This window comes from the organism of the source record quoted next, unplaced genomic scaffold, assembly GCF_019419815.1.
Source record: "Pyrus x bretschneideri cultivar Hongxiangsu unplaced genomic scaffold, Pyrus_bretschneideri_v1 Contig94, whole genome shotgun sequence".
Taxonomy (NCBI): domain Eukaryota; kingdom Viridiplantae; phylum Streptophyta; class Magnoliopsida; order Rosales; family Rosaceae; genus Pyrus; species Pyrus x bretschneideri.
The window spans coordinates 800701-814626 of NW_025999836.1; positions in this window are offsets into that span (position 1 = coordinate 800701).

Below are 13926 nucleotides of genomic sequence, written 5' to 3' on the forward strand. Positions count from 1 at the left end.
GCAAGGAATGAAGGCCCTCTCTTTGGGTGATTAGCCTTTGCTTATGCAAAGAGGAATCTACAAAGGTATTGATTTCTCAACTCACTTTGTTTTGAGTTGAGTCTTGGTTCACCTATCTACTAGGCTTTGAATTTCATGGGTAAATGTTTTGTTTTAAGTGCATACAAGCATGATTCCGCCTTTAATTGTTAATTGCATGCTATTGATGTTGCTTAAATAAACATGTTTTTCACAAATTTTCCTTCAGTTGCTTCATACTTAATGCTACCAATTGGTTCACTTCTTCTCCAATTTTGGAGGCACATCAATGACTCCATTGTTTGAGGAATGAGACATGATCTACAAGGGTCAATTACTCTCTTTCCTCCACTAAATGCACTTTCACTGGCAACTGTTGGCACTTGAATTGGCAAGACATCTTTCGTTATCAAAGCAAGTGTGGGATATGTGCTCCTCCCTTTTAACTTCCACCATTTCAAAACATCAAATTGTGAACCATGTAGTACTTTCTCTACAATGTCAAGGAGATACCTATCCACCTCATGTGCAAACGCAATATCCTCGGTGTCTTCTAGTTCCTTCTTTCAATCATCTATGATTTGACTAAATATCATTGATTTTCTGTTGGCACACTAGAAGATGATTGTTTTACCTTTGAAGAAGAAGTGTCAATAACTAAATCTTCTCCACCCTTTTGTTGTGTTTATGAATCGAAAGCTTCACCAGCATATTCATCACACATCATCTTCAACAATGTCTTCACTTGATTACTTTTCTGTTCAATCTCTTCTTCAAGAAGTTGTAATTGCTTTCTACACTAGTGCCTGTAGTGCCTCAATTTGAACCTTGGGTCTAAGACAAGGGTAACTACAAATATTTGATTAAGGGACTCAATTAAACCAAAATACTTTCGATATTTGGCTCTCATGTTGAATGCCATATCACGTAACACCAACTCTACAGTTCTTCCAGTTTGCATATATTTAGGCAAAATAAGTTTTGCAATCTCATTTTCCACAGCAATGACATCATGAACAGCTGTATTAGATGTAGGATACTTACTTGCACTAACTTTTAAAGTTATAAGATAAAAGACCTTCAAAAATTCCACAAACACTTCTGCACTATCCCAATCTTCCTTTTTAGGTGGTCCAACCCTCCCTTTACCCGCCACTTTTTCTCCTTCATCATTAAACACCTTTTCACTGAAATAAGTGGTGTATATATTAGCTTCATCATCTTCGGTCATCCTTTCAAATGCTTTTTTAAACTTCAAGCAAGATTCTAGCATCATGTATATGCTATTCCACCTAGTAGGCACATCCATAACAACTAGACCTCTACTATCCAACTTCTCATTCTCCACACATTTCTTGAAATAACTTAACCTTTGAGGACTTGATCTCACAAACCGCACGACATTTCTAAGAGCATCCACACTTGTATCTAATCTTTTCAACTCATGTTTCACTACCAAGTTGATAATATGAGCTAAGCACCTCACATGCATAAACTTGTCATTTATAATCATTTTACTATTAGGCCATTTCTGCATTTTACGAACAACATACTCAATTGCCACCTTATTAGCCGATGCATTGTCAACTGAGATACACATTACCTTTTCAATTGCCTACTCAACCAAACATTGCTCAATCATCTTCCCTATTTCTTTGCCTTCATGACTTGAAATCGAACAAAAGTTTAGAATCCTTTTATGCATATTCCAATCATTATCCACAAAATGAGCAGTTAGCACCATGTAGTTTAAATTTTGCACACTTGTCCATGTATCAGTAGTCAAGCTCACTCTATGATTGTGTATCTCATTTTTTAACTGATCTTTTATGTTATCATACATACTGAATAACTCCCTCACGATAGTTCTCCGAGATGGAACATGCAATCTAGGCTGGACTTTGCACATCATCCACCTAAACCCTTCACTCTCCACAATACTAAAAGGTACCTCCTCGATCACAATAAACTCAATAATAGCTTCCACACTTTCTTCTTGGCTCCACCCTTTAGCAAAAAGCATGTTTTTGACATCCCCAGAAGGTCCAGAACTACCTAGAACCTTTTGCAACTCATCAGTTGGTTTATATGACTTACAATGTTTACTGATATGTTTAATGTAAGTACTAGTTCCACCTCCACAATACTAAAAGGTACCTCCTCGATCACAATAAACTCAATAATAGCTTCCACACTTTCTTCTTGGCTCTACCCTTTAGCAAAAAGCATGTTTTTGACATCCCCAGAAGGTTCAGAATTGCCTAGAACCTTTTGTAAGTACTAGTTCCACCCCCACTCGTATCACATGCAAAAAGGGTGTTACAATAGTTACACTTAGCTTTAAATACTTGTACCTCCACCGTCTTTTTCTTTCCATCATTTTCTACTTCTTGTATTTTCGAGACAGAACACTCAGTGACATGGTCCCAAACCTAAAATCTCTCAGAAGAAGATATCTCTAGTGAAGCTATTATAGTTGGTTGTTTTGTCTTTGGAATAGGTGGTGTTTTTCTTTTTCTGGAGGATGAGGGGTTTGGGGGGAGGCATTGATGGTTTTGACTGTGTGGGTTGTGCTTGTGTTGGTTGTGGAAGACATGGTGATGTAGCCGTGGATGATGCTACATTAGTACTACTAGGGGTACTTTGACTTTGAGATTGAGACATTTGTAAAAATCTGTAAAAATTAAATAATGGAACTATATTCATTAATCAAATAAAATAGCATAATCTCCATGTAAGCATAACTACACATTATACATAACTTAAACCCAAAAAAGCATAATCTTCATGTAAATAAAATAGCAAATAATTACTATTTGGGATGGGAAACAATTACTCTCTGGGATTGGTTGCTTTCTGATTAATAGCAAATAATCTACACATTATACATAATTCAAACCCTGACTTTGTTGCTTTCTGATTGGTTCAAAGCAAATAATTACTCTCTGGGATAGGAAACACAAGCAGGCAGCACAATTAAACGAGTGAACACACAACACACAGATTGTTGACCAACAAAAGACCAAAAAGGCTGAGGAGTATCATCATGTTATTATACTAATCAGTTTGGACATAGAAGAACATTTTGACTTAGCGTTATACATATTATGTAATATGATAATTATTTAGTGACATCATTCTAGATTAGAGATACAAGGAAATTAACTTGTATTGTAGGAAATTAACTTTAAGAGATACAAGTTAACATACCTAGTTGCACCTACTTTTAAGAAAAGAGATAGCCTCTGCCACTGAAACTCCTTCTTCTTGTTAAAAACCATCTGAACCGAGTGAACAAAGTAAATAAACAACAAACATGCTGAAAATATGACTGCGAAGAAAGGAACAAACAAACAAACATTTTTTAAGCCTATAATAAGTTAATAATTAATAACTATAAACAAATAAACATTTGCATGAAGAATCAAATCTGCACAAAGGAAAATTGAGAATATGAGCTCAAGATTATGCTTTATTTTTGACATTCCTGGTGTCAATTTTATTAGAACTAAACTGACCTGGAGGGGAAGGGTGATCAAACCGCCACAACAAACTCCAGCAAAGAAACACTGAAGAAATGCCCTGCACTCAGGTAAAAGCATGTCATTCCCAAGTCAATCAAAGCAAATACCAACAAAACGTACAATGAATTATATCAGACTAACCAAGGTCCCCGCTAGAAAAGCCGTTGGATTTCTCAATCCAAGTGAAAATTGTTCAACTGAAAACCAAAATGCACTGAAACATCACTATCTAATACCAGAATTCAAGCTTAATGGATTGCTATAATCTTCTTATACAACACTACCTCAATATTTATGGGAGTACGCCAACTCATTCATAAGGCATATTTGAAACATAATAAAAAGGATCTAAAACAAATAAGCTTTAGAGCTTACCGAAACCGATGAGGTTGCCATATTTTTGCACTGCAGAGGTTATGCTTAAAGCTTTCTTTTTTCCAATCCCTAACTGCATCCAGTATCAGGTTCAACTTCATTAAAACACAAAATTGGTGCTTACCACTTGCAGAAAATAGGAGTAATATTTAACTTGAAGCAAGAATGTATGAGTAATATTTAACCTGATGCATCCAGCATCAGGTATGCATCGTGGGAATGAACACTACAAATGTATAAGAATTCTGAAGCAAGAAGGTAAAACCATAGGAGTAATATTTAACCTTCGAGAAAACGTCAGCCAATCACCTTTACCAAGCTGTGTTCCTCTTCAGTCCATGGAATGCCTACAAGGAAGAAAAGGAAAAACAAAATTAGTTAAGACAAAAAGGAAAACATAGTTTAACTTCTTAAATACGATCCTTAGGTTCTCTTGTAAATATATAACTTTGATAATGACGTAAATTTAAGAACTACTATCAACAATTCTTGTGTTATAAATAGATCATCTTCATACAAAAAAGAATAGAAGAATGGTAAATAAATAACCGTATGATGAATAATGAAATGGTGGTTTAGACTTTAAACCACATGAAATCCAAAATATCGACGTAAGGAAATTCAATGTGTGACATCCCACATCGCCCAAAGGTGTGATCCTTATATGTATATTCCCATCTCTACCTAGCATGAGGCTTTTTGGGAGCTCACTGGCTTCGGGTTCCATGGGAACTCCGAAGTTAAGTGAGTAGCGCACAAGAGCACTCCCAGGATGGGTGACCCATTGGGAAATTCTCGTGTGAGTTCCCAGAAACAAAACCGTGAGGGCATGGTCGGGGCCCAAAGTGGATAATATCGTGCTACAGTGGTGGAGTAGGCCCGGGAAGTGGTCCCCCCCAGGCGGGGATGTGACAGTTTGGTATCAGAGCCTAACCCTGGTCGTGGTGTGCCGACGAGGACGTCAGGCCCCTAAGGGGGTGGATTGTGACATCCCACATCGCCCAAGGGTGTGATCCTTATATGTATATTCCCATCTCTACCTAGCACGAGGCCTTTTGGAAGCTCACTGGCTTTGGGTTCCATGGGAACTCCGAAGTTGAGCGAGGAGCGCATGAGAGCACTCCTAGGATGGGTGACCTATTGGGAAGTTCTCGTGTGAGTTCCCAGAAACAAAACCGTGAGGGCGCAGTCGGGGCCCAAAGCGGACAATATCGTGCTACGGTGGTGGAGTAGGCCCGGAAAGTGGTCCCCTCGGGCCAGGATGTGACACAATGTATGATGTATCTATAGCCCTTAAAGCTTAATGATTATAAATATGGCAATGGTAGAACCCTCGCAGTTGGGAGAACTTCTTAAAAACCTTTGGTTTCTATTGCTGTTCGTGCTGCAAACTTGCATATAACTTAACTAACTACCCATAAAGAGCTTCACCTAACCAACCAAAAGAGGAATATTTTTTACAGCTCAATCATCAATCTACAAATTCTAACTTAAAACCCCTAAAATCCCTACACCAAAAATTCACATTAATAATAAAACCTAATTCAAAATTACCTAAATTTTAGAGGGATAATGGTTGGTACTGGTAATAGCAGTGTCCTCAACGGTGGTGATGGGGTAATGATAGTGGTCGCGACGGTGGAAGTGGTGTCGTTGTGTTGGTCGCGACAGCGCTGTGAGAGTCTGAGAGTTGGAGCTCGACGGTGATGATGGGGTGGGTGATGGTGGTCACGACGACGGAGTTGGTGGTGTTGTTGTGTTGGTCCCGATGACGGTGAACACTGTGAGAGTAAGTTTGTGAGAAAGTATGAGAGTTGGAGTCGAGGAAAGGGATAGGGAGAGGGAGTCGAGGGGGGAGAGTCTGAGAATCTGAGAGATTGAGGTGGAATTTGCTAGGGTTGAAACTGACGGTTGAGATTGGATAGAGAGATAATATCTTAAATCTCGTCCATTCATTGTAACACAAACGAGCTGGTCCTGGTACCTGCGGTTCTTATTTGGAACCGGCCCGAATCGAATACTTCAATTACCTGGCCCGACCGACCTCGATCTGTTTTTACAAAATTAAGAATTGGCCCGTACCCGCCTCGAACCGCTATTACCCACCCCGACCCGCTGTTCCTGTACCCGTTTGCCCACCCCTAGGGGCATCCATTTTAGCCTAGGGATGTCTAGTGGTGCCTCTGCCCACCCGTCGCCACACATGTCGCCGCACGAAAAGCCTCAAATCGCCACAAACCTGCTGGAACCCTAGAAATGGATGCATTTCTATCCATCTTCTCCGGTGTTCCACCGCCCCCAAACTTGTTTGGGGTTTGTTCTTGGCCTCAAAAGGATGCCAAAGTTGGTGATGATTAAAGATAAATGCTTCAGAAATGGTGGATCACCATCAAAGTTCCCTTGCACCCACCGGTGCAGTTCTCATGAAATCGGAACTAATGTCTTCGATTTTTTGGTGAATATGGAAGAGAGATTGATGCTAAGTTGTTTCCAAGTGGTCTCGGGCCGTGAATCACCAGAGAAACACCAAAGATGGCATCGTAAATTGATGTGGAACCTAGATATTCAACCGGGTCGTGCGGGTCTAACGTGTTGGGGGAAGGTTTTGGCTGTCTTTCCCCTTCCCTTCTTTCCCTCATTTCTCTCTTCTCCTATTGGCCCACTCCCTTTCTCTTCCTTTTTCCTCTTCTTTCATTTTCTTGGTTCTCATTGGTTAGTCCTTCTCTCTTATCCCCCGATTAGGCAACTATGCCCCTTCCTTCCTCATCTATTTCTCCTCATCTCTGATTCGTTCTTCCTTTATTCCTCATTTCTCATAAAATAATCTTAAAATAATACTATAATAATTAGGAGAAATATATAAAATAATAAATAGTAATCTTTACAAAAGTATTTTTCGAATATGTATTTCCGTAAAACCCCTATCGTAACTCCGGTTTCGATTCAGATTAAGCTTACGTGATCGTCCTGTTGAGAACTTCAAGAGTACAGTAAAATAGTAACTTGCACGCATCACTAAATGACGGTCAACGAAAATCAACAATCTCGCCAGTAGGGTATTTTCATCAATTTACTCTTTTAAAAATTAATAAAATCATAAAATTAGGGACGGGTTGTCATAATCTACCCACTTAAAAAAAATTTCGTCCCCGAAATTTGAAATCATTTACTAAATATAATATACTCCAAAAGATAGGAAGAAAATATATATAAGGAGGAAATCAAGTTAGAATGGTTGCATAAAAGAGAGTGTCATTCCGTCTTGATCGGATTGCAATGATTCCTCTTTCAAGCCTCCAAACTCAACTTCATTCTCCTTTGATACAAGACCAAAATATAATACTTATATAAAAATATAAGGTCAAAAATAGATATATAAAAACATAACGTCAAAATACGTATCTAGTGAAGTAAAGTTAAAATAATTGTACTAAAATAAAAAATTGAACATAGAAAGATTTCACCTACGCACTTTTAGCATAACGTACTCCGAGAATAAGCATGTAGTAACTTTGGGTCGAGCCCAAACAATAAATAAATAAACTACCGTAAACGGCCTAATTGTCCACTTGCTTAATGAGTCCAACAAATAAGTTATCAATATTATAGTCTGTAACCCGCAATACTGACAACTCATAGTTGTCTCGATAAGTAAGTAACAAATTCCCAAGGGTGCAATATTACCATCATGCCCCTCATTGGGAGATACACATAAATCATCCAATTAGTGCCTTAATCGCGCTTACGTACTGCCCTTTTGGGCAACAACACAAATAGCACATAATTTGCTACATTGTAATCTCGATCATTCAACTACCTGTTCGTAATACTCTTCTATCAATCATGTGCTATGCATAAAATCTCTACACTAAGTCTCAACAGTGTCATACCCAAAACCCAAAAATTGTAACCGTAGTTACAAGCAACTAAAATAAAGATGATTGTGTTACAACCATGCTAATTGTAGAATGGACAAAATGCAACATGTCCATTAAGGTTTGAGTAGCACGTTTTAGACTAATCGTTAGTCTGAGGGTGAAATGTGGTACGTGACAAAGCTTAATACACATGGCCTTCAAGAAGGCTTCCTAAGACTTGGTATTGAAACACATGCCAAGGTGAGATATAATAGTGACACACACGCCATATAACCAAACAATGCAGTTCATAACGCCATATTGAGCACATTCATATTGATTCCCTTGAGTTTAGCAAAACTATGCCAAGAAGAACAATCAAGAATATGAGGGTCAAACATGTCCATCAAATCTAGAATACAAGGTAATTGAAATTATTGCATGACATCTCACTACAACAATAGCTTTTGGAGCATTCAATCACCAGCGACAATGATTCGCTTATCAAAGTATTTGCTAGATGATTAAGGAAATAATAGTCACAACTAAAATCTAAATGTTCGGGCGATTCACCTAAATGGTCTATTTGCTTAAAAATTAGTATGAAGTGTAAAATGGTAGACACGTACCCAAGGGTGACTGGAATGCCTTTCGGCACAAAAGGTGAATATGAAATCACAGTCAAAGTAAATGTTGATCTAAACACCAGAAAAATCTGATAATTTCAAGAATGAGTAATTTTCTCAAGTAATGTAAAATGTAGTCCATCTGGACCAACAAAAAGTAAGCTAACTTGTCAAATCGGTCGACAATCACCGAAACATCATCGTAATATCCACTTGTACAAGGTACCTTGTACCAAGATCTTATGGTGATATTTCCCATCTCCATTCAGATACAAAAAGTGAGCATAACCACTTGAACGATTTCTTGATAATTTGTAAGTAACATCAACCCAATGCTCGTGAGTTCCAACTAAAATGAAATAGGATAGGTCGAAAGCATTTCGGGAGTAGATAATGTCTTTTGCTATGGTAAACAGTAATTACGTTTACACAACGGGGATGATACATGATTGTGTAATCGTAGATGTTGATTTGGTTTCTCTATCACCATTGTCAAAAATCTAATTCTTTTCAAATGGATATGTACCTACGAGGTCTAAGATTGATAGAGATTTTGGACGCATTTCTCTACAGAGAAGTGTCATCCAATTTTCAGGTAAATATGGTAATTGTTGACTCTAAGTCATGAATAAGATGGTTCATTCTAAACGGTTCTACATGTTGGGAAATATAAGAGATTCTCTGTCATGCTACCTCTATACAGCCAAAACATCTAAAGAACACGTCATCATGGATTTCCAAAATGATCATTATCATCGAAATGTGTAAAACGAAGGTAAGATAAGACAATAATTCAGTTGTCAGAAACTTTATTCATAATCAACATCACAACTAAACTAACTTTCCTCGATCGTAAATGAGGAAAAACACTATAGTTGAAGGATATCTAACAAATTGTCAATAAATTTGACAAGACCAAAGATATCTCGAATTTCAACACACTTTGTGAGAATTTCAACTTTCTTCCACTAAACCCTTTTGAAAAAAAAGAAAAGATTATCGTTTATGAAGATCACGTCTCCCAAGAAAAGTACTAATTCAATCAAAGTTAACAGTTGAGGACTTTGATATGAAGCTGACTATTGATATTTAGAGAATTTGGTCTTACTGTCGACTAGATGCGAAGGTCGTCAATAAGACCACTATGAATTCGTCATGCCATGGAGGACAACTCGGGTTACAAAGGTCAGTCGGGTAGACCAGTACTTCGAAGTATGGGTATTAACGGTTTTAATTGTCACCCGATTGGGTTTCTAAAATCTAGGTACGATCCTAAGGTTCGGCCTTTCGCCTTCGCGAATAGGTTCGAGGTTCCCTAGATAAGGTGTTTGGTTAGGTAAATTTCTAATCAGTAAGCTTTTGTAACTAAGTTCTCTCAATGATGTAGGACTTGTTCGAAAGGATGCAAGGAAAAACTAGTGTAGTACGAGAAAATGGATCGATGGTGTACTTCACTCCACCATTTGGTGATATCCCAGGTAAAATTTTTAAAATATGACGCCATAGGTGTACATCCTTGGACGTACCATACTACTTCCTTTCATTACGCCACATATGAATAGGTCTTCATATCTTCCTCGATACTCAAATCACTCTAACAGTGAGAAATCGATTCGTACTCCGATTTTATTGTCTACCGATGGAAGTGATCGAAAATGTGACTAGTTGAAGAGGTTTTGATTACCTAAGTGGAAAACATGGTTAAAACAGCTGCAAGTTTATGGTCATCCTACAAAACTTACTCCTAAGTTTCTATGATTTAGTTTCTTTGGCTTAAGTAGTCACTGTTAATCAGTCTATTGGTCGCGCCGCTAATTAACGCATATAAGATATTTTGATATTGTTCGCTAACCTGAAACTGTGAACCAACATTCTGGTATAAGGTATCACTCCCAAATACTAGTACCTATGTCCAGTATCAGAAGTCATACCGCTTGAATACTGGTTGACAGTTCCTGGACGTCAATTAGTAGCTTCACCATAGGCTGATTACAAGCTAGAGACCGCTTGGGTAATTGGTTTTAGATGATTAGTGAGGAACTGGTCTTGTGAGTTGGTTTTATTAATTCTAGGGAAAATACTTACTACTTCGGGGTTTTCTACTGACTGTAGGTATAACAACTCATATAGCTGTGCCTATGCTCGTCAAAATGACGAGTACATCACCAAAAGAGATTCAGAAAACTAGTATTGGTTGGAACGTCCTAAAGCTGAAAAGGAAGTTGTTATTCCTCCTGAAGATCTGGAATGATCACTAATGCGTTTGAAAAAATTAGTGCTATCGGGGACCAAAAGTGATTGTCCCAAGATGTTCTTCTGTCTAGTGCTACTGTTTTAGCACTAAATCACACGAGATTCTCAAAAGGGTTGGTAGAAATGACTAGATGGTAGTGGAATTGGTAAGTAAATCCCCCGTAATGCACAACTATCGATATGGTAGCCCTATGTCAAGGTCATCAACTTGTCTCAAATCTACATTTTTCCTTGGTAGGAAAATTCTTCACTTAAAGTTTAGAGGAGGTCGTCAAAGCGATTTTCTCAAATGTCAATAAGTTGCCTAATCTACCCAAAACTTAGTAAAACCTAACACGTTTTTCGTTGTAGACGAGGTGGCAAAATTCAACATTTAGGCTTAAGAATCGAGAATGTTTACATCACACGTGTGATGAATGCAATACTGCCCAAACCTGGCTCTGATACCAAAATGACACACCTTAACCTAAAATGTCTACTTGGACTCCGACTTGAGGTGTGCTGGCAGACACCTAAAAGGTGACGAAGCAATAAAGTGTAGTGTGGTGGAATATGTGAATAAATTTAAACCAAAAGGTGCCTAAATATAAGAGTGCGATGTGAGGGGGAATGAACTCATTTCACACGTGATGTAAAAGCATAAGTACAGTAAGATAAGGTGAGAATTATACCATCGAAGATAATCGTCTACACCAAGATTTGCTAAAAATCCTCGTCGATAAGAAAGCACATTACTAAAACTTGGAAAGACGAAAAACAAGGGTGAGTGGGCCTGAAAATAAAGTTTTAATAAAAACCTTTGAAAATGTTATAACTCCTCGCCGTAAAACATGTATAGTTTCCAAGATATACATACTACATATAGTATGAAAATACTCACCGTAGCTTACAAAATATCAAGATATCAATACAATACAATAGTTTATATATAAGTGCATGACGTCAGTAATCGTATACTTTCGCATAAGTAAACATATCAAACTAAGTGCTTATTGACACATGTTGACACGCGAGTTCATGCAGAGTTATTCTGACATGAACAGAATTGGGTGTAATAATGATATATGCTTTAGTGCTACAATCACGTGAAGACTGACATTATTCACAGTCACATACGAGTTAGAGTTGCATATTGCAACCTGTACGACAGGACTGGAACCTAATTGGATCCAAGGCTAGTGTGCGGTGCATATGTGAACATACACGTGAAAGACTGGCCCTGCCCCTGGGCGAGCACTAACATTGGTGCAGCAAACGATGAGCATAAAACATAAATATAGTCATGTCATAGTGGTTTGATAGTTCTAATCAACATAATATCATCAATAGCCATAGGTATAATCATGGCATTAATAAACATACGCATACCTGTGCATCCCGTAGGATTTATGATCACTTTGTAATTTTTCGTTATTTCGCTAATTCTTATAAGTATTAGTCTAAGCTAGGCATACGTAGTAAATTCTATTTCAATGTATAATATAAAAAAAAAAGACCCATTCACTTGAAGTTCGCTCTACAACTCCTTAGCGCAAAGGTCGAGGAGTCACGAACGTTCGTTGCCTAGAACAAATATCAAATCACGTCTTAGAATTCTTATCGATAGAATATGTAACTTACATAAAATGCATACCCAAGAACGTTCTAGAATGATTTGAAACCCATTGACCAATAGTCAACCGTCAGTCAAAGGTCGACAATAGGGTCCACAAGCCTAAGTAACTTGATCCGAAAGATCCGCACCTCAGATTTTCGATCCATAACTTCCTAAGAGTTTCAATAAGCTTCTAGAACAACATCCTAAAGTTTTGGAACGATCCAAAGGTCGGATCTCCGCCAATCGCTAAAATTAAGTAGTGATCGATGTTTAGATTTGCAAACTTAGAAAACCCATCCGGGAAGATCCGTACGTCAAACTCCCAATCCGTCAGTTTCTAATATTCTTAAATATTATGTACTATTACATATTAAAGTTTGGTGGCGATCCAATGGTCGGATCGTCGAATCAGATAATAACCAAGTGGCGGCCCTTAACAGAAATATAAGCAAACAATGGAATTTCGTCAATTAGATGTCTAATATGGAATTGGGGCACCCATTTCAGCCTAGAGAGGCCAAGTGGTCGCCACCATGCGCCGCCGCACATTGCTACTAGTCGCCTTGACTCACCGGAAAATTCAACTATTTCAAAAAATTCTCAAATTTTTCAAGAATGAAGATATCAACGAGTAGAGCAAGTTTTATACCTGTGTCCAAGTCTAATTTGGCTAGGAAAAGCTTCAATTCATCTTCTCTGGTGTTCCATCGTCCCCAAACTTATTTGGGGTTTGTTCCTGGCCTCAAGAGGATGCCAAAGGTGGTGATGATTGAAAAGAAACACTTCAGAAATGGTGGATTGCCGTCAAAGTTCCCTAGCACTCATCGGTGCGGTTTTCATGAAATCGGAACTAATGTCTTCGATTTTTGGGTGAATATGGATGAGAGATTGATGCTAAGTTGTTTCCAAGTGGTCCCGCGCCGTGAATCACCGGAGAAACGCTAGAGATGGCGTCAAAAATTGATGTGGAACCTGGATATTTAACCGGGTCAAACGGGTCGAGGAAGGTTTTGGCTGCATTTCCCCTTCCCTCATTTCTCTCTTTTTCCTATTGGTCCACTCCCTTTCTCTTCCTTTCTCATCTTCCTTCTTTCTCCTAGTTCTCAATGGTCAGTCTTCCTCTCTTCTCCCCCGATTGAGCAACTATGCCCTCTCATTCCTCCTCTGTTTCTCATCCTCTCTGATTCGTTCTTCCTTTATTCATCATTTCTCACAAAATAATCTTAAAATAATAATATAATAATTAGGAGAAATATATAAAATAATAAATAGTAATCTTTACAAAAGTACTTTTTGGATTTGTAATTCCGTAAAACCCCTATCATAACTCCGGTTTCGATTTAGATTATGCTTACGTGATCATCCCATCGAGAACTTTGAGAGTACGGTAAAATTGTAACTTGCACGCGTCACTAAATGACAGTCAATGAGTCTAGATACAAGTACGACAAATGGATTGAATTTTAACATATTTATAAGCTAAAAAGAAATATTTATAACTAACCAGCTAAACAATTAAATTGTCAATTCAAGAATATATCCACATTTACCCTTGAAAATTACCAGGTATAGTGTGGAAGAAGACGTGTCATGTTTTAAACCTCTATCATTCTCTGTAACTCTCATTGTGTAACATCTTATGTGTCACATTTTATACCTCTAAGGCTTTAACTTGC